Raw genomic sequence first — 22,204 nt, 5'->3', positions numbered from 1 at the left:
AAAAAGGTTATGAGATTGTAGAGACTCAAGTTTTCACAGCTTTGTTGGTCACAAGAGCTCACAAGGTTCACTGCAAGCACCCCCCCTCACCCAACAGACCAGAACAACAAACACTTATAAATGAGCACCTGCCACGTCCCAGAAGCCACACTGGGCACTGGGGGATGGGTGTACGGTTTCTATAAACTCACAGCTCCTCTTCAGGGAAGCCCCTTGCTTCTCCATTGCCGAATTCAGACTCATTGGCGACTCATCTCAGAGTTCACCACTTCCATGGGTGCCTGGATGGCTCAGTTGGTTAAGCAACTGCCTTCGGCTCAGGTCATGATCCTGGAGTCGGGGGATCGAGTCCCACATCGGGCTCCCTGCTCAGCAGGGAGTCTGCTTCTCCCTCTGACCCTCTTCCCTCTCGTGCTCTCTGGCTCTCATTCTCTCTCTCTCAAATAAAAAAAATAAAAAAAAAAAAAAGAGTTCACCACTTCCAGAAGGTGCTACCTATCTTTTCTGTGCTCTCCCCAATACCTATAAATATTTCTAGGATCTCCATCACTGACCTGGCCTCATTGTTTTATAAAGATCAATCCAGAAACCTGTCTCCTTACCAGCTATAATTTCCATACAAACACTAGTCCTTCTTAACAGATTTATTCATTTTTTTCATTTAACAGATGCCATCTGGGCACCTACTGTGTGCAAAACATCATCCTATGTGCTAGTCATACAGAAATGAATGGAGAGGATGTCAATCTAATGGGAGAGACAGGTACAGGGAGTAGAATGTTACTGAATGGCTTAGCAAGTTACCTACCCTCTCTGGCTTGCTTAATTTACCTGGAAAATGGAATTAACATTAGTAGCTATCACTGCTTCTTAGGTGATGATGAGGATTACATGAGATCGTGCCTATGAAGTGCTGAGCAGCCACATCCCTGGCACTCAGTAGGCATGCCAAATACACACTGGGCAGTTCTTTGTGATAAGCATCGTAAATATTGGTGGTCATCAAAGGGGGCTGCTGCTCTCTGACACCAAGGTACCTTTAAGTCTTAAGAGTCTTCTTTGGTCCAACGGACTTCACAGATATATTAAGAACATTCCATCTCAAAACAACAGAATCCACATTCTTCTCTAGTGCCCATGGAACATTCTCCAGAATAGAATACATCCTAGGTCACAAATCAGGTCTCAACTGGTACCAAAAGACTGGGATCATTCCCTGCATATTTTTGGACCACAATGCTTTGAAACTAGAACTCAATCACAAGAGGAAAGTCGGAAAGAACTCAAATACAAGGAGGCTAAAGAGCATCTTACTAAAGAATGAATGGGTCAACCAGGAAATTAAAGAAGAATTAAAAAAATTCACGGAAACAAATGAAAATGAAAACACAACTGTTCAAAATCTTTGGAATGCAGCAAAGGCAGTCCTGAGAGGAAAGTATATAGCAATACAAGCCTTTCTCAAGAAACAAGAAAGGTCTCAAATACACAACCAAACCCTACACCTAAAGGAGCTGGAGAAAGAACAGCAGATAAAGCCTAAACCCAGCAGGAGAAGAGAACTAATAAAGATCAGAGCAGAAATCAATGAAATAGAAACCAAAAGAACAGTAGAAGAGATCAACAAAACTAGGAACTGGTTCTTTGAAAGATTTAATGAGACTGATATACCCTTGGCCAGACTTATCAAAAAGAAAAATGACACAAATAAACAAAATTATGAATGAAGGAGATCACAACCAACACCAAAGAAATACAAACAATTATAAAAACATATGAGCAACTCTATGCTGGCAAATTAGATAATCTGGAAGAAATGGATGCATTCCTAGAGATGTATCAACTACCAAAACTGAACCAGGAAGAAAAAGAAAACCTGAACAGACCTATAACCACTAAAGAAATTGAAGCAGTCATCAAAAATCTCCCAACAAACAAGAGCCCAGGGCCAGATGGCTTCCCAAGCGAATTCTACCAAACATTTAAAGAAGAATTAATACCTATTCTTCTGAAACTGTTTCAAAAAATAGAAATGGGAGGAAAACTTCTAAACTCACTTTATGAGGCCACCATTACCTTGATCCGAAAACCTGACAAAGACCCCATCAAAAAGGAGAATTACAGACCAATATCCCTGATGAACATGGATGCAAAAACTCTCACCAAAATACTAGCCAATAGGATCCAACAGTACATTAAAAGGACTATTCACCATGACCAAGCGGGATTTATTCCTGGGCTGCAAGGTTGGTTCAACATCCACAAATCAATCAATGTGATACAATACATTAATAAAAGAACAAGAATCATATGATCCTCTCAATAGATGCAGAAAAAGCATTTGACAAAGTACAGCATCCTTTCTTGATCAAAACTCTACAGAGTATAGGGATAGAGGGTACATACCTCAATATCATAAAAGCCATCTATGAAAAACCCATAGCGAATATCATTCTCAATGGGGAAAAACTGAGAGCTTTTCCCCTAAGGTCAGGAATGCAGCAGGGATGTCCACTCTCACCACTGCTATTCAACATAGTATTAGAAGTCCTAGCCACAGCAATCAGACAACAAAAAGAAATCAAAGGCATCCAAATTGGCAAGGAAGAAGTCAAACTCTCACTCTTTGCAGATGATATGATACTTTATGTGAAAAACCCAAAAGACTCCACCCCAAAACTGCTAGAACTCATACAGGAATTCAGTAAAGTGGCAGGATATAAAATCAATGCACAGAAATCAGTGGCATTCCTATACACCAACAACAAGACAGAAGAAAGAGAAATTAAGGAGTCGATCCCATTTACAATTGCACCCAAAACCGTAAGATACCTGGGAATGAATCTAACCAAAGAGGCAAAGAATCTGTACTCAGAAAACTATAAAATACTCATGAAAGAAACTGAGGAAGACACAAAGAAATGGAAAAACATTCCATGCTCATGGATTGGGAGAATAAATATTGTGAAGATGTCAATGCTACCTAGAGCAATCTACACATTTAATGCAATCCCTATCAAAATACCATCCACTTTTTTCAAAGAAATGGAAATAATTATTTTAGAAATAATCCTAAAATTTGTATGGAATGAGAAAAGACCCCGAAGGGCCAGAGGAATGTTGAAAAAGAAAAGCAAAGCTGGTGGCATCACAATTCCGGATTTCCAGCTCTATTACAAAGCTGTCATCATCAAGACAGTATGGTACTGGCACAAAAACAGACACATCGATCAATGGAACAGAATCGAGAGCCCAGAAATGGACTCTGAACTCTATGGTCAACTCATCTTTGGCAAAGCGGGAAAGAACGTCCAATGGAAAAAAGACAGTCTCTTCAACAAATGGTGTTGGGAAAATTGGACAGCCACATGCAGAAGAATGAAACTGGACCATTTCCTTACACCACACACAAAAATAGACTCCAAATGGTTGAAAGACCTAAACGTGAGACGGGAGTCCATCGAAATCCTAAAGGAGAACACAGGCAGCAACCTCTTCGACCTCAGCCACAGCAACTTCTTCCTAGAAACATCTCCAAAAGCAAGGGAAGCAAGGGCCAAAATGAACTATCAGGACTTCATCAAGATAAAAAGCTTTTGCACAGCAAAGGAAACAGTCCACAAAACCAAAAGACAACCGGCAGAATGGGAGAAGATTATTTGCAAACGACATATCAGATAAAGGGCTACAATCCAAAATCTATAAAGAACTTATCAAACTCAACACCCAAAGAACAAATAATCCAATCAAGAAATGGGCAGAAGACATGAACAGACATTTTTCCAAAGAAGACATCCAAATGGCCAACAGACACATTGAAAAAGTGCTCAACATCGCTCGGCATCAGGGAAATCCAAATCAAAACCTCAATGAGATACCACCTCACACCAGTCAGAATGGCTAAAATTAACAAGTCAGGAAACGACAGATGTTGGCGGGGATGCGGAGAAAGGGGAACCCTCCTACTCTGTTGGTGGGAATGCAAGCTGGTGCGACCCCTCTGGAAAACAGTATGGAGGTTCCTCAAACAGTTGAAAATAGAGCCACCATACAACCCAGCAATTGCACTACTGCGTATTTATCCCAAAGATACAAATGTAGGGATCCGAAGGGGTGTGCACCCTGATGTTTATAGCAGCAATGTCCACAATAGCCAAACTGTGGAAAAGAGCCAAGATGTCCATCGACAGATGAATGGATAAAGATGTGGTATATATATACAATGGAATATTATGCAGCCATCATCAAAAGGAATGAGATCTTGCCATTTGCAACCACGTGGATAGAACTGGAGTGTATTATGCTGAGTGAAATAAGTCAGAGAAAGACACGTATCATATGATCTCACTGATATGAGGAATTCTTAATCTCAGGAAACAAACTGAGGGTTGCTGGAGTGGTGGGGGGTGGGAGGGATGGGGTGGCTGGGTGATAGACATCGGGGAAGGTATGTGCTATGGTGAGCGCTGTGAACTGTGTAAGACTGTTGAATCATAGATCTGTAGCTCTGAAACAAATAATACATTGTATGTTAAAAAAAAGATAGTAGGAAGGGGAAAATGAAGGGGGGAAATTGGGAGCGGGAGATGAACCACGAGAGGCTATGGACTCTGAGAAACGAACTAAGGCTTCTGGAGGGGAGGGGGGGTAGGGGGATGGGTTAGCCTGGTGATGGGTATTAAAGAGGGCACGTATTGAATGGAGCATTGGGTGATATATGCAAACAATGAATCATGGAACACTACATCAAAAACTAATGATGTAATGTATGGTGATTAACGTAACATAATAAACAAGGAGTCTTCTTTGGTCCAGTGAAAGCGAAGTCATAAGATATTTAATGGGAAGTTGGCATCAATGCTATTAGCTTTGATGAGAAATCAATTTTGAAACATCACATATTCTAAACTCAGAAACGCAGTCAATGGTCCTCGATTCTGAACTTTGATAACATAGTCAAAGAACACCTTCTCAAAAGGCCACTCCTTCCTTGAGGCCTTCCCTGATCATTCGCCCAGCACACTCTCCTTCCTTGAACTACCTTTACTGAGTCTTTTCTTAGGCCACTGAAGCACCTTCTCTGCCCTATGGGAGCTAATGATCTTGTCCCGGCCCCACCACCACCGTCCCCAAGCTCCAAGACCTGAGGATCCATATCTGAGTGATATTAATATCCTTCTATTGGGCCACCTGTCACATCATAAGGCTGTGTAACAAACCCTCCCAGAAAGCAGTGTCTGGAGGCAACCATCACTTATCTTCACTCAAGCATCTGCAGGTCAGCTGGGACTCAGCAGATCTAAGGTGGGCTTAGCTTCTCACTGCAGGCTCTGCTCCAAGTGTCTCTCATCCTGCGCCTCCTCAGAAGAGCAGGCTACCAGGGCATGCTGCTCTTGTGGCAAAGGCACAGAGTGGGAAAGAAAAGCAGAAAACATAAGGTCATCTAAAGTCTAGGGTCAGAGCTAGCACACCGTCACCTCTGCCTCATCCTTCAGGTCAGAGCAAGTCACCCGGTTGAGTCCAAACTCAAAAGTGGCAGAAATATACCACAAACTTTAGGTATGAATTCCAAGAATTCAGAAAGGTATGAAGAATCGAGACCATTAATGCACAGGGCATATCACATCCACCACCCAGGAGCCTTCCGACATGAAAAAATAATCCTCAGGCACTGAATGAATGAATGAATGAATGAGTGAATGAATGAATGAATGAAAATGGAGTGGCTTTCAGAGACTTGTCAAGACACATGACAATTCACCAGCAGCCACCGTGAGTCCTAAATCTGGTACGACAGCAACACTCTCATTAACTAGTTTTCTCCAGTCCAGTCCAGTCCCTAGACTCCACTGTACTTTAGCTGGAGAGGCAAAATTTCAAAACCTTGTCTGTACACATTGTTATGTTTTTCATGGATCTCAGATTATGAAATAAATCAATATATCCATTCACACACGGGAGCCCGCATGCACACACACATCACGCCCTCTCACTAAAAGAAGAAAAACGTGACGTTGTTTTGCATACATGAGGTGAGGGAGAGGATACAAAAGGAGAAGGTGAAGAGGTGACTTTGAACCAAACCCACGATGGTTAATTTTCATTTAACCACCTACCTGAGACTAGAGGCTCAGCAGAAGCACATTAAAGTCCGTGAACTTATGAAATGATACATTATTGAAGCCACAGCAGGGGAAAGGGCTCAGTTTGGAAGACATAAAAGACTAAAGCCTGCAGAATTGTCATTTTCCATTACAAGGTAACTGCTAAAAAAAAAAAAAAAATACATTTTAATTAAGAAAGAAGACATCCGCTCTAAGAGGACAGGTAAAAGAAAATTAACCCATAGCTCTCCATTCCTCCTGACCTAGGAAAGCCTGCAGCTCCTCCCAGAGCTCAACCAAGGGAAAAAGTCTTAGAGGAGTCCGTTTCCCGCTCCGGGTCCCAAGGATACCAGCTACAAGCCACCATTTGTTCCTTCATGCAGCAAATATTTTCGAGAGCCTTCTGTGTGCAAGATGTAAGGGGACAGACATACCTGCCGCCATCAGCTTACATTCAAGCAAATCACACAGTGAATTAACAAACAGTAGACACTACATATGGAAAAAAATAGAGCAGGGTGCAGAAGGCGGTGGGTGGAGTTAACACAGAGTTACAAATTAAACAGGGCAAAAAATCACTAAGCGTGTCCCTTCCCCAAGTGACCTCAGGCTCTCTGTGCTTCAACTCTCAAAAGCTTTTTGAACCAATCACCAGCTTAGGCTGTACACAGCACCCATGACGGGTAAGTCATCATGCCATTCAGTCCAGCGGATCAAACCTCGGGTCCTACCCAGGAGATGACTGCAATCTACCATCACTCATCAAGAGGCACTCCAGCTACGTGGGAAATGGCACACCCCAGATTTAACCACTAACTCCAGACAATAACAAAAAGCAGTCCATGCAGACATGAGCAGCTGACTTAGTAAGGCCTTTGGGGTGTGGATCCCCACCCCTCTCTCCCCTTCACTGTGTGCTGAATAGGGATGAGATGATGGCACTAAAGATGGAAGGACTCCACCAAATCCATAGCAAACTATGACCTTGCCTCACTGGGTCCCCAAACTGGGCTCCTGGAAGCCAGTCCTGTGGGCTGGACTCTATAAGACCAAGGCTATAAACACAGAGTCTGCCTCTAAATGGGAGGGGGGGTGTGGTGGTGTTTGGGACCATGCCCCTACCCTTGGCCTCTGTCCACTCGACTCCCTGCCCAAGCTCCTGCCACGTGGAGGGCCTCCTTGCAGTGCTGAATCTCAGCTGCATGTGCTAATCTCCTGGGGAGTTTTGGATCCTCCGTACCGAAGCTGCACCCCAAACCAGCTGAATCAAAATTTCTGGAGGTGGGACCCAGACATCAGTAGATGTTAGAGCTCTCCAGATGATTCCAACATACAGCCAAGGCTGAGAACCACTTTGGACCCTTCATTCTGCCCACCAGGGCTGCCAAGCCCAACTGGAACCTCCCTTCCTGACCACCTGGTCTCCCTCCCTATTTCAGCTTGAGGGTTCAGCTGTGCCCTCTACCCCACATTGTCCCACTGGGGTCCACCAGGAAGAAATTATCAGAAACCTCCAGGTGGCCTGTGTGCAGCAACCCTATTTTCCAAGCAAAACTGGGACACAGGACCTGGCAGGAATACCCCCATCCTCTTCCGAGGCAGTGAGCCCAGACAAGTTAGAGGACAGTTTCGGAGTTCTAATCCTGGTTTGGACATACACGCTCTCCGTGTGACCTTGGACAGGAAAATAAACCCCAGTGCATCTCAGCATGCTCCTGTGTAAATCAGGCTTCATGATATCCACCTCACCGGGGCTGATGGGAAGACACAAGGGGAATCATTAATCACGGGTCTGACATACAGCAGGTGCTCAAAAAATGGCAACAGCTCTTATTGATTCACTGCAAGGGAGCCAGTCCAAAAAGAGTTTAGATACCAAAGAGAGCATCTGGGACAGTTTCATGGTTTACGGGGACAACAAATGGGGCAAAATCTTTGAAATCAGAGCCACCACAGAAAATGTGATTGCCTGCATTTGTAGAGTGAGCACTGTAACTGAGAGGCAAGAGATCAGGTTAAGCTACTGGCCAATGCGCAAGCAGGTGAGGGATGGAGAGAAGCACTCACCTGCCCAGGTAAGTGGAGTTGGTACCGAGTCTCTGGCAAAGTCCCTCATTGCACGGAAAACTACTCTTCTTCCCGCCAACAGGGGATGTGTCCCATCCCCTCAAACCACAAAACCAAAGGCGAGTCGGAAGGAACCAGAAGGGTGAAGTGGCTCTAACAATGAATGTAAGTGAACATAAACAGAAAATAGAGAGATCTGCACACTCCCAGTGGACAAGAAGGGAAGATGGAGGTCTGAAGGGACCAGGGTAGATGGAATAAATCCAGACCAAGTCTCCTGTGAGGCTCTGTATTAGTTGTCTATTGCTGTGTAACAAATCACCACCAAGTTGGTGGCTTGAAACCAGCACACATTCATTATCTCACGGTTTCTGCAGCTCAGGAGTCTGGCCACGGCTTAGCTGTGTCCTCTGCTTAGAGACATGCAAGGTTGCAATCAAGGTGTCCAGGGGGTGTCCTCCTGTGCAGGCTCTGGGGGAGGAGCGACCTACAGGCTCGCTCGAGTCCTTGTACTGTAGGACAATGGGGCTAGCCTCCTTGCTGGTTGCAGGCTGGGGGGTCACCACAGCTCCTGGCCACGTGGGTTTCCCCAGCATGTCGACTTCATCAAGCCAACAAGGAGAGCTTCTACAGCAAGTCAGCCAGCGAACAGAGTCACAGAAGCAGCATCCCATCACCCCTGCTGTGTCCTACTGCAAGATCCAAGTCCCACTCGTGCCATGTGCAAGGGATTACACAAGAGCATGAACATCAGCAGGTGGGGGCACAGAGAACCACTATTCTTTCCCCTGTGGTAAAATACACCTAACAAAATTTGCCACTGCGACCATTTTTAAGTGTATAATTCAGTGAAATTAAATGCATTCCCGTTGTTGTGCAACCGTCACCACCATCCATCTCTAGAGCTTTTTCATCTTCCCAAACTGAAACTCAGCAACCATCAAGGGCTAACCACCCATTCTCCTCTCTCCCCAGGCCCCAGCAACCACCATGCTTTCTGTCTCTATGAATTTGACTCCTCTGGGTACCTCATGTCAGTGGAATCATAAAGACCCGAGAGCAACCTAACAGTGTCAGCACCACCTCACCCTCAATGAGGCCGTCACCCTGCTAGCATGTGCAAACAAAACGGTGTTTGCAGCACCCCACCTACAGGGGGGCACCCCACTTACAGGTGCCCAGGATGCTGACCACCCCCCATACCCATCCTTTATGTGCTCCTGACTTTTGCCGATCGTTCTGCATTTTAAAGAAGTTTTTTTGCTGTCTGAGCTTCCTGTAATTAGATACTTGTTCTCTCCCGGTATTCAAAAAAGCTCACAGTGAAAGACAGTCTCTCCCAACACTGCCCTCGAGGCCACAGCAGAGCGCCTTCCCCACTGACCAGACCCAATGACAGATGACAGAACACCAGGAAAGGTGCTCAGAGACAGGAAACTCGGGATTAGAAAAGACTTGGGAGTCTCTTTTCTAGGCATTTCCCTCTATCTTTTGCTTCGGGAATTCTCTGTCCACACCTTAGCAGGTCAGGGGCAGTTTTGCCTGAAGGAGGCCAGTCCTCTGAGGAGCTCCCTTCCCCCAGGCGCCAGGAGGAAGCTGAAATGAAACCTCAGGTTGACTCGCTCACAACAAATGAACGAGACACACCTTCTCTGCAAAGCAGCTGACCACCTCAATCAGAACACCTGCGGCCTTTAAGTCAAGCCTGTTCTTTTGGAAAACCTCCCACAGCCACTTCTCTGCTTTTATTTTTTGGCTTACCCCAAAAGCTGTGAGCAGTAAACTCTTGTAGAGGGTTCATGAAAACCAAGTCCCCGGGATCTATTATTATGGGCAAACTAAGGGGTTCCTTCCTGCTGCCCGAGCATAGCAGGAGAAGAGAAGGGAGGCAGGCCGGGTCCGCTCCGCCACCAAGTGAGCCCGGCTCTGGGGCAGGGGTTGGGCCTGACCAGAATACACCAGGGAGGCAAAGAAGGTGCTCACTCCACCCCATCTCAGCCAGTGAAGGTGAAAGCAGAGGGGGAATGCCAATGAAGCAGGGGATCTCCAGACAGCCAAAAATGTGGCGCTTTATTACGGAGTCTAAGTGACTGCAAACAGGCCATTATCAAATCTCTTCAGTGACAAAGCTCTGTGTTGAAGGGGACAAATAAAAACAAGCACATTAAGCACAATAAATCACAGGGACCTGTCCTGGAGACCATTATCCCTGGGGATGAAGGGACTGCTCTCCTCCCTGCCTTCCAGCTAGCGGATCCTGGTTTTCGCATCATTGTTTTAATATTGCAGCCATTACTCTCTGTGCCATGAAGAGCCTGCTATTTCTCTGTAGTTCTGGGTGGCAAGGGCATAATTTGTTTTATGATTTGCTTGGGAGGGTAGCTGTTTTATATTCATCTTTAAAAGATGCATTCAATAATCGTAGCAATGAGACCCCGCTTAAAACACAAGCCCCAGCCCTGCTATTGCTTCCAGCATCAATGCGGCCACGGCTGGAGCAACCCAAAAGGTACCCAACCGTTACCAGGAGGGCCAGGCCACTTCTTGGGGGGGGGGGGAACACCTGCCTGGTAACAGCCTCAGTCATGTTTAAAGAGCCACCAAATCATGTGGAAGGAAGGTAGCCTGGGCTGGGGGGGAGGCAGCCAAAGGCTGGAAGTCAGGAGACCCAGGTTTCACATTAAGTTGGCGTGACCTTGGACAGGTCCCCTGGACCTCCCGGGCAGAAGTGTCCCCATCTGCCAGATAAACCAGTTGGTCCACACGTCTCTTTGGAGCCCCACAAGAGTCTGCATCTCTATAAGATGCAGAAGGAGGGTACAAGAGTCATCTTAAGACAAAACCAACCCACTGTGCAACTTTCAGAGACACCTCCTACCCGTTCCTTCTCCCATCCACACAGAAACCTTCCTCCCGGCCCCTTACTCCCTGAGAAGTTATTTTCCAGGACAGCTCATTGTAGAACCTGTAAACAAGTCCTCTCCCAATTTTATCCAGCAGGAAGTGGAATGGGAGGTCCGGAAGGATCAAACCGGCTGGGTCAGCTCCCCACAGCAGGACCCATTTACACTCTTCCCCATTAGAAGGGAACGAGGCAACAAATGGCTCTCCACTCTTCTGCAAGATGGCTGCTGACACCTGCACACAGCGTGGGGACACCAACAGTCCTTTCCGGCATTCCCGCTTCAATGACCACATCTAAATCTCGCCATGAGAAGAACACTTCTTGCAATGTAAGGGGTGGCACCACAACAGACAGCCAGGTAACAAAACTGATCCCAGGACTTCGATGCCCATCCGAGAGGCATGGACGTAAAACCTGCCCGACGGGGCCCAACTCTCAAAATACTCTATAAAGGACTCAAATTCAGAAAAGGCAAAAAGTTACAGGCTCTCTCATGTTAGAAACGGAGCTGGGTTTTACGGATCATCAAAGCCCGCCGAGCAGCCTCTTGGGAGTGAGAAAGGGGATTCCTTCTAACCAAGCGATGCCTCTGGCTTTGCAAAATTTGGTGTAACAACCCAATAAATACCAAGTGGAGTTAGATATATGGGAGCTTTTAGCCTCGAATACAGGTGGCAAATGTCAAAGGAAGTAGCTTTGCGCGTGAACAGGACAGAGGGCAGGGAGTGTGTGTGGCCCAGGCGCCATGAACCACAATGAACCACAGGCCGTAAGGAAGGAGAGCTCCATGCAAGCAGGGTCTCCTCACCCCAGCGCCCAGCACAGCGCCTGGCAGAAGGCAGGTGATGCGTGCTCTCTGAATGAGGGAGGGAAGGGAGGAAACACAGCAAAGCCACTTCGACGACCCACAGTCCCTGGAAACACTGAGCCAGTTGATGGGAAGGATGTCAAGATCTCCTTAACAGAGAAGTGAGATCTCAGCACAGCCTGAGCACCTTCAAGAAAATAATCTGGATGCACAGGTATTCAGACAGCAACCTATACCAAGCTGTGCATAAAAGGGAGTTAAAGACTCCAAAACCTTTCAAGGTCTGGGGGTGAGGGTTTCGAAGGTTGTTTTCCGTTTGTTTTGTAGCTTTTTTTTTTCTTACCACTGCAAGTTACTAAGACAAAGCAAAAAAGAAACAGGCTCTGAAAACATTCTTGGCCTCTGCCCCAGTGAACAAGAGTTGAATATCAAAATACAAGTCATGAAAACAAACCAACAGAGCTACCACGGACTCCCATGCACGCCAGGAAAGATGCAAGAGTTGGGACGGATGTCTCGGGGGATGTATGTCCACACTGTAGATCGCAGGGCAGCAGTGAGTCAGGTCAGGACGAAGACAGGCGACAGCCGTCTCCGGACCCCCAGGGCGGCACTCCCCCTTGCAAGTCCGCTGCCAACCTGCTCCGACTTTCTGGCGATCGCACAGCTCAGGTCAAACATTCACACTCCCCAGCGGACTTTTAATGGAAAAATCACACCAAACATGTCATGTGCCAGATGCAAATGCTCACCAGGTACCAGAAACTAGGAATAAAACACATCTAACATCCAATAGGGCATTCTGCCATCCTCACTCCGGGGAGATAGTTTCTAGAGGGTTCTCTGACTCTGAGTGATTGTGTTCGATCCTTACGCGGGAGGTGGGAACAGATAATGGACCTTGTGAGGAGGAAGAATAAAGCTCGGGGAGCTATGGGCTGAGCTGTGTCCTCCCAAAAAGAGACGGTGAAGTCCTAAGCCCCAGGACCTCAGGATGTGACTGTATTTGGAAACAGGGTCTTTAGAGAAGATTCCAGTTAAAATGAGGTCCTTAGGGTGGGCCCTAATCAAATATGACCGATGGCCTCACAAAACAGGGGAAATTTGGACACCAAGCTGTGCACAGAGGGCAGACGATGTGTTGACACGTGGGGAGCGGGCAGCCGTGTGACCAGAGTGGCAACAGCCAAGGACGGCCAAGGATCCAGGCAAACCCCGGCAGCTGGAAGAGGCGAGGAAGGACTCTCCCCTAGAGTCAGCAGAGCGAGCACGGCCCTGCTGACACCCTCAGGTGGCTTGACTCTGGACTTCAAGCCTCCAGAACTGTGCAACGACACACTCCTGCTGTCTCGGGTGACCCAGATGCTGGTCCTCAGTCACAGCGGCCACAGGAAGCCCATACAGAGGCGGTAAGCCCCTCACCCAAGCTGAGCTGGCGAGAGCAGCAAATAACAAGAAACCGTGCTCTAGGGGCGCCTGGGTGGCTCAGATGGTTAAGCATCTGCCTTCGGCTCGGGTCAGGATCCCAGGGTCCTGGGATCGAGTCCCGCATCGGGCTCCCTGCTCCTTGGGAGCCTGCTTCTCCCTCTGCTTCTCTCTCTCTCTCTCTCTCCCTCTGTCTCTCATGAATAAATAAATAAATAAATAAAATCTTAAAAAAAAAAAAAGAAACCGTGTTCTGTCAAAACTTCTACCTCCTGGGTCCTAGTCTCTCAGGGACTGTGACCGCCTTGCAATAAAGGCAACCTCTAAATCTGTGACCGCAATGCACACCCTGGCACATGAAGGGGCACTACGACGTGGATGGAATTTTCCAAAACTTCGCCCGCCTCCCAGGGGGCGCACAGAATTCGCTTCAACCGCGTCCTGCAGCAGAGGGAAGTCTCTTGGATTGGAGGTAAGCAACATTTGGGCGAGGCATCTGGAGGGTTTTTGAGATGAGGAGATGACAATCTGACAAGCGGCTGCCCACTCCCCCCCCCGCCCCCATCTTTCAGCTGCAATGTTCCACTGCAAACATCGGCAGACCAGACAACGAACACCCGAGCCACATTAAAACAATAATTAGTGCGAGTGAGAGCGGTGCCCACCGCTCAGCAAGGAGAATCACAGGCAGGCTTGTCATCTGTGGGGTTTAAAGACGAGCCCTGCGTGTGAACAGAAAGTAGTTTCTGAAACAACAACTGCCCTTTAGGGACTTGGGTCAAGTTGACTCATAAAGGCCCCCTCACTTGCAGACTTGGTTCCCTAAGACACAAAACAGAGGATGAGGAGATTCTCTCTTACCCCCACCAGGCCAGGCACCAGCAAAGCTCCAAGTCAAATAATCCACCTGCTCCAAGGGAAAGAGTACAGGAAACTGGCTTTGGCCACCAGCTGTTGGGCGAATGGGAGAATCCTGCCTCGGGGCAGCCTCCACCCCCACTCTCTAAAAAGTCCTAAAACTTGTTTCACAACCAAAGTCCACCCTCAGGGGATTTGGGGGAATTTGTTACTGGAACCAGAGCCACAGTGGCAGCTACAGGGAAGGAGGCGAAAGGTCCAGATCCCACCAGCCAATCCCAAGCATTGTTGGCAAACCCACAACCAGTTCTCATCCGTACACCGCCGTCCCTCGGCTTCTCCTAACGGGAAAAGTATACCCAAATAACAAACGGAGTCCAACTTACCCCCCTGTAATGGTGGGTCTGCATGTGCATATGTGAATCTGTTACTAATTTGCATTTTCAACAAGGTGTATACATTAACATTATTTTTCAAAACAAAGTTGAAACAATTGATGGTGTTATGGGCTGAATTCTGTCCGCCCCCCGCCCCACCCACCAAATTCATAGGTGGAAGTCTTAACCTCTGATACCCCAGAGATTGGCTGTATTTGGAGACAGGTTAAAGAGGTGATAAGGTTCAATGAGGTCATTAGGGTGGGCAGGGGCCCTAATCCGGTATGATTTGTGTCCTAAGAAGAGATTGGGACAAGACAAACATAGAGGGACCATGTGAAGACACAGAGAAACAATGGCCATCGACAAGCCAAGCAGAGAAGCCTCCAAAGATACAACCCTGCTGAGACCCTGATCTTGGACTTTCAGCCTCTAGACCTGCAGGGCAATAAATGTGTTGTGTAACTGCCCCCCACCCCACCCCACCCCCACCCCCATCTGTGGTCCTTTGTTACAACAGTCCAAGCAAAGTGATGCACATGAAATTCTACATTTCTTAATTTCTTTTCTTTAATCACATAACTAATGGTCTTTAAAAAAAGAAAAAAAAAATCACAAAATACACTACATCAGGGGTTTTTTTTGGCCATTTCCTTAAAAGTCTTGAAATTACCGAAGCAGGGAACAGAAGGTACCACTAATGTCCCTGTGTCACTGGGCAGATGGGTATCATAACAGTGCAAGTATTGGCCGGTAGGGCGTGTAAGGGAAGCAGACCCAGGAGAATAAAAGGGTTTTAGAGAAGAGACTGGTGGTCGGCTTGACAGGGCTTTTAAGATCTTTGGGCTAATCTTCCCACTGAGCATTTGGGGGTTTCTGCTAGCCCAGCTTCTCTTGGGAACCACTCCCTCCCCACTCTCCAAGCAATTCAAAGAGGACTGATTGCTTCTCCCCTCCACCCTCTCCAGGGCGGTGGTCTCAACCCTTCTAACCAGATTATGACCAAGACTTCCACCACATCTCCTGGGGAAAAGATACTCTCCCTCAGCTGCAGTGGGGCAGTGGGTAGGACGTACAGCTGAGGACCATCCTGCCTTCCCATGGGGACACCGCTTGAGAATGAAGCCAACACACAAGCGAGCAGAGCCAGCAGACAGGGCAATGACTTCTTGAGGAGCAGATCCAGGACAGCCTGATGCTTCCCTCTATTTTCAGTTACTTGAGCAGGTAAAGTCCTTTTCTTTTTCCAACATCAGTTGGTAGGGGTTTCTACCATTTATGTCTCAAACAGTCCTCACGAGCCAAAGAGGCACTCTGGTATACATGATTATATATCTCACTTCATATATAAAAGTTTCATCAAAATTTGAAGTATGTTTACATTTGACTAAAACCCATATAATTTCAAGGGTGCTTAATCAGGCGTGCAGTGTATGAGCTTTAGGAGCTTTAGGATGTCCCTGCCGTTCTAAGGGGAAAAACATATATATTTAGGTGCCTAAGGGTCCATGGCAGAAACCAACTGAGGGACTGTCCACTCCAAACTTCAGTATCTCAGGGGGAAGTACAGTACAATGATCCAGCTTGTTTTGAATTCTGAAATTTGAAAAACTTGCACCACCTTGCCTATTCTTAGGCTGACATCTGAAGTTTTTCATCATAAACTCATTTCTAAGGACAGAATTCCCAGCATATTATAAACAGTAACACTTTAAAATAAAACTTTCACATCACATTTTTAAACAGAACCTAACCATCTGAGACCCATCATTCATTTTAAAAATTCAAGAGCAAGTTATGTTTTTGAGATCTGAAAAATTTATGTCATTCCTTAGCACGAGAAAGGGGCCCAGACGTCCTGTTTCTAACCCCAAGTGTAAACAGTGTGAGAGAGCCTGCAAGGGAGCACCTGAAGGCGGTGCCTGCACTAATTAGCAGAAGGTTCCCACCCACCCATTTCAAATGGTTCCTCTGTTTGGGGCCCCTTTGAAGGGTTTGATACACAAGAGCAGTGTACCAGATGGAGACTGGTGTTGGATAAGAGATGCGCCTTTATAAACAGGGCAGTGGGGGTGGGAGGGATGACTGGGAAAATGGAAGGATGATCCATGGACCTGGGAGGGGTGGCCTTAGTCCAGTCAATTTCAGGGGAGGATCCATATGTGAGGCTGAAAATCTGAAAATTGATCCCTTAAAACCATCCACACCTGCATCCTCCATGAAAAGGCTTCATTCATGTATCCCCAGGGGTATGTACATCCCAGTGTCAAGACACCTGGGCCAGTGGATTACGGGACAGAGGTTAAGAGGAAATGTTCTACAGACAGAACTGGGGTCCCGTCTCTGGCTTTACACTTGGGCAAAAACCCCATCTCTGCACCTCAGTTTCCCCCATGGATCAAATGAACTGCACAGCTTAGTAGGATTAAAAGCCATTGTGCATGTAAAGCATATATCCTAAGCACTTAAGAGGCACTCAAGGGATGGTTGCTACAATTGTTATCCCCATTATTACTGTTACTGTTATTTTAAATACTGTGAAGTACAACTTGCTAAGGAAGAGTCCTCTCCTGTCCCACTGGCAGGGCTCTCATCTCCTTTCCCAGGCAGAGGGCAAATTTCCAATGAGAGAAAGGAGCAAGGTGGACAGAAAGTTCCAGGAAAATGGCCTCAAGTGATGAGTGGGTTAAGGTTTGCTGTTATGTTCAGGGTCTCTGCAAGCTTTCTGAGAGCTCTGGACAGGCCTGGAAAGATAAAACCTGTGGCCCCCTCCTCTGCCCCCCGGGGAGCCATCTGTCTCCTCATTTTGCCAAGCACAACCACTGAAAGTCAGGGGCGAAGAGCATGTAGGGAGGGAGAGGGGAGGAAGAGGGGGGAAGCTCTAAATAATAGCACAATTACAATCGCTACTACTTACCAAGTGCTTTCTGTGTATGGCTCTGTCCTAAGCATTACACACACATTAACAGATTTAATGAGCTCAAAAATGCTGTTTCAATAGGAGTTATGGATAAATCCAAGCAGAAGAAAAAGGGAAATGTCAATAAGCAAGAGCCAGAGAAAGCATCCCTTGGTGTGTATTAAGTCAGACTACCACCGGAAAAGCAGCAGGGCTTCATGAACCATGAAACCAGCGTCGTGCCAAGTGCAAGTTTATAAAGTGCTGTGGCGCCCGGATCACACATACCCTCTGATAAGCCTGGGGTTCATCTATCACTCTTCCGTGATTCGCTGAGCAAACCTATTCATGCAGCACCAATGTCTGGCTTACAAGGGCAGTGTGATAAAAACCCAAACGGACCTCACAAATACTAGAGGCAATCCTAAACATCCAACAGAAACATGCTGGTTATCTGAAGAAGCGTCTTCAGGCACCGCGGCTGAGCTTCCATACAAACTTAGCCATCCTCCCCAGCGACTTCCCCATCACTGATAATCTCTCAATCCACCACAAGCACCACTCTGCAAAGGGTTCTCCAAAGGACATCTGATTGGTGTGAAGCCCAGTAAACAGAAACCACGGTCAAAGACTCCATCAGCACCTAGGGACCAACAGCGTAGCCAGGAAGAATCAAACACTCGCAGGTGACCTTCTCTGTCAGGGTTTAAAACGCCTAAGGGGGTAAGAAAGAGGAGGCTGATGAGCAGAGAAAATGGGGAGAGCAGAGAAATGGAAAGTTAAGGCAGCAGGGAGAAGCGGGGTGGGGAGGATGGTGGCCACACAGCGACATCCAAGGACAAGACAAGGGAAGCAGTGGGGAGACAAAGGTTCTTCAAGCTCTGCCCTGGCCAAACTTCACCATTCAGCCTGGAGGGTCTGGGGAAAGGCAGGTCTCAGCCTGGAGAGGTGACAAGGGTCCCTTCCCCACCTCCGCCAGCACGTTGCCATGCTGGTCACAGGCAAGGGGGCGTGCCCTCTTCCAACTCGGGAAACCCTGAGAAGCTAATCCACACACACACATAACCCACGCGCCCCGGCAGCGCACTGGAATCCTCAAGGTTCAGCAAGAAAGGGTTTGTATTATGCCTGGACAGCAAATGAAATCCAAAATAACCACCACTGTCACCGTGCAGGGAGCAGACAGCCTGGTCCAGGCGTGCAGTGAAACACTGAGGATCCCCCCGGCCGAAGACGCACTCTTTACTGGAGGGCTCACGCGCTCTGGCAAGGCAGCCAGCCTAGAGCACTGGGAGAACGGCATGCAAAATGCAGCAGAGACCAGCACGGCGCACAGATGCAGGTCAGCGCCCAGTATTGGGAAAACCTTGCAGGAAGGGCTGCCTGAGCTGGGTTGTGCAGGAAAAACAGGAGTGGCCTAAGGCAGACAGAGGGAAAGAGCTTATCATGCAGAAGGAGAGGTATGTGCACAGCGTGGCAGGTTTGGGGGGAAATAAGCAGTAAGAAAACAAAATAAAACAATGAGGTCAGGACTGGGGATGCGGCTGCAGAAAAAGGCAGAGGCCAATTCATAACAAGCTTTATGTGTCCTGATAAGAAAGTTGGAAGTTTTCCAGGGCCCAAGTGTGAGCCAGTGAGTGTAAATACACAGAACATTCTAGAAAAGCCCTTGTTCTTTAAAGATTAAAAATAAAGGCGCTCTTATCTATAAGGGATCCGGCTAGTCTATTTGAAAACCTGTGTTATCCAGAATGGCTTCCTCGGCAATTCTGAAAGGTGGGTACTGCTGTCTCCCAGCAAGGCCATCCTCAGGCAGAGAAACACCACCAGTCCCAGGAAGCACAGCACAGCTTTACTTTTAAGGTAGATCGGGAGCCCAGATGTCAGGCTCCAGCCGTCTTGCTCTTGGCCCACTGCAGCTGCTCTGGGAACCACTCATGAGGAAAAGAATTGTCTCTATTACGTCCCTTACTGGGTGTCATCCAAGGCTAGGAAAAAAGTTGTTCTATAACCCTGGGCTCGCTGGAACAAACCCCCCAATAAAAGCAGCTCTGGAGAGTGCACTTTCACCTAAGCCCCATCCCCACGCCCAGCCACACGAAGGGAGAATGTGCTATTTCAACAATTGCTGCTACTTTCAAGAGTAAGCTTTATTCCAATGAGGCCACTTTCCAGTGGCCGACGAAAACCATCTCAGAATTCTGTACCGATGATGGGGACTGGAGAAAAGTGCAGAAGCTCCTCTCGGTTTCCATCCCCACCATACCCGTTCTAGCCCAGTGGTCTTCACAGCTTTGTGCATGAACTAAGGCAAAAGCCTGTTCAATAGCCTCCCAGCTTCCATCTCTCCCCACTCGTCTGACCCCAATACTGTTACTAGGCTCTTCCTAAAACAGAGCACTTTTTTTTCAAGATTTTATTTATTTATTTGAGATTGAGAGAGAGCATGAGCGGGGCGGCGGGGGTGGAGGCAGAGGGAGAGGGAGAAGCGGGCTTCCCGCTGAGCAGGGAGCCCGACTCAGGGCTCAATCCCAGGACCCTGGGATCATGACCTGAGCTGAAGGTAGATGCTTAACCAAATGCGCCACCCAGGCGCCCCTAAAACAGAGCTGTGAATACACCATCCTCCTGATCAGAAGTCGCCCTGCCTTCCAAGAGCCAGCAGCCTCCAACCTAGCTTGCCAAGTTCATCTCCGGCTCCTTGCTAAGAGAAACCCAAGCTGGCTTACCCTGTAATCCAGAAATACGTATCTGTCAACCTAACCTGGCCCCTTGACCTCCCTGTAAATCTTCTGTTCAGATTTTAACCATCCTGCGTCCAAAGACCCAACTCAAATCCTACCTCCACCGAGTTTAAGCAGCTAAAGTAAACTCCTGCCTCTGATTTCCCATCCAGCTTCAATAATCCCTAACCATTCACTGCACTGCAGCATGGTTTCTATTCTTGCTCTGAACCTGTTCGTTTGAATCTTCCACTGTTGTTTAATTTATCACACATTCTTTAAATCTCTCCAACTATGTTTCTTGAGGGCAGCAGGCTTTCAATTTAATTTAATGAATGATTACTTTAGGATTCCCTAAGTGCCAGGAGTGTAGCAAGACATACCCATAGGTACTCAGATGGGCTAACCGAGCCACAGTGCTTAAGGAGCTGACCCACAAGTGAGGGAATAAGAAAAGCATCTGGTTGGGGCACCTGAGTGACTCAGTCGGTTAAGCATCTGTCTTCGGCTCAGGTCATGATCCCAGGGTCCTGGGATCCAGCTCCGCACTGGGCTTCTTGCTCAGCGGGGAGCCTGCTTCTCCCTCTCCCTCTGCCTGCCACTCCCCCTACCTGTGCATACTCTCTCTCTCTCTCTCTAATAAATAAAATATTAAAAAAAAAAAAAAGTATCTGGACACTAACAATGTCAAGCATTAGAGGACAAGCACAGTCTTCGGGGCCTGGGGGCGATGCCTCCTCCCACACTGTTCTTCCATCTCCTATTCACTAAGACCCAGATCGAATATTCTCTTCTTTGACTCCCTCAAGCATAATGCTACCCAACATACTGCGCCCACTGTCCTTCATCCATGCCTTTATTAGTCTCTACCTCCCTCACCAAGACAAGGCTACCGATGATGGCAGGTGATCTCACCTCTGGTCCCGATGTCAAGACGAGACCTGCACATCGTGAGAGTTTAGTGAATGCTGGCTGAGAAGTGGTGGCTGAGTGGATGCTGAATGAGTGAAGGAAATGCCAACAAGGATATACGGAGTGCCCGGGGCCTGCAGGCAGGAGAGATGGTGACTGGACAGAGAAAGGACGGAGGATGGAGGAGTCTGATCCAACAAAGGGAGAAGCAGTATCAGAACCAAGTGGGAAAACAAGGGGCATTTTTAGGCAATAGCCAATAGGCCAGGACTAGAGAAGACCTGCAGAGTCCTAGGGCAGATGGCGAGTGTAGATAGTGGGGAAGCTAAGCTGACGGCCAGTGTAGACAGGTGGGGAAGCCAGGGCAAGGTCAGCACTGAGACCGCAGACTGAGCTGAGTCCTGGTCCCACACTTCCTGGCTGTGTGACCTGGGCAAGCCTCAGCTTCCACACCCGGCAAGTGGGAGAGTAAGCACACCCACCGCCTGGCGTGCCGTAAGGCTGAAATGACACAAAATGATCCAACGGGAGAGAGCCTGGCACGAAGGAGGCGCTTGAGGAACACACTTTTGGGTGTGGAACAGGCTGACGTAGAGCGACCAAGGGAAGGGAAGGGGCTGAAGACAGACACCTAGAAGTCACAGGTGTGAGAAGGCAGAGCCACGGGCCGCGTGGGGAGGTCGGGAAGCCTGGGTTCTGGTCCCGCCTCCTCTCTGGATCATTCTCTTTACCTCCCTGGCCTTAGTAGCCACATCTGTGAATGGAAGGCATTGGTGCAACGGGACCCAAGGTCGCCTCCAGCCCTGCAGTGTCTCCACAGGATAGCTCTGCCCCTAAGGCAAAGAACTCCGACATGGAAAAGCCCAGGGGGGGCTGTGACTCATGAAAACAGAGAAAGAACAGATACCAAGATGGCAGTGGAGAGGTCTCCCAGAGGAGACAGAGGGCTCCAGCCTTCCCTAGCTTTCCCAAGCCCTCCTCCTCCTCCCCCTCCTCCTCAAAGGGAGCCACACCCCCCAGCTCCCTCCAGGTCACTCCATAATCACCCTCCCCAACACTGGGAAGAGCATCAGCAACAATCCACGCTTTTCCAGGCATTTTCCAGGCCACCGGGCAAGTACTCGAC

The 22,204-nt window shown here is 47.9% G+C and overlaps 1 protein-coding gene across 6 annotated transcripts in view; it reads right to left on the bottom strand.

Moving 5' to 3' along the window:
- Nucleotides 1-22,204, bottom strand: part of LARGE1 (LARGE xylosyl- and glucuronyltransferase 1) — a 541,701-nt gene that overhangs the window by 509,294 nt on the left and 10,203 nt on the right. For 3 of the 6 annotated variants that reach the window (XM_027592144.2, XM_027592146.2, XM_027592148.2), the window contains exon 1: nucleotides 14,171-14,278. The exons of the other annotated variants lie outside the window; for them this stretch is intronic. The gene's annotated coding sequence lies outside the window, so the exon portion shown is untranslated. Of the gene's footprint in view, nucleotides 1-14,170; nucleotides 14,279-22,204 lie in introns of those variants that run through there. 6 annotated transcript variants of the gene reach the window in all.

Source organism: Zalophus californianus, chromosome 9, assembly GCF_009762305.2.
Source record: "Zalophus californianus isolate mZalCal1 chromosome 9, mZalCal1.pri.v2, whole genome shotgun sequence".
NCBI lineage: Eukaryota > Metazoa > Chordata > Mammalia > Carnivora > Otariidae > Zalophus > Zalophus californianus.
This window is presented reverse-complemented; position numbering and strand designations above follow the sequence as displayed.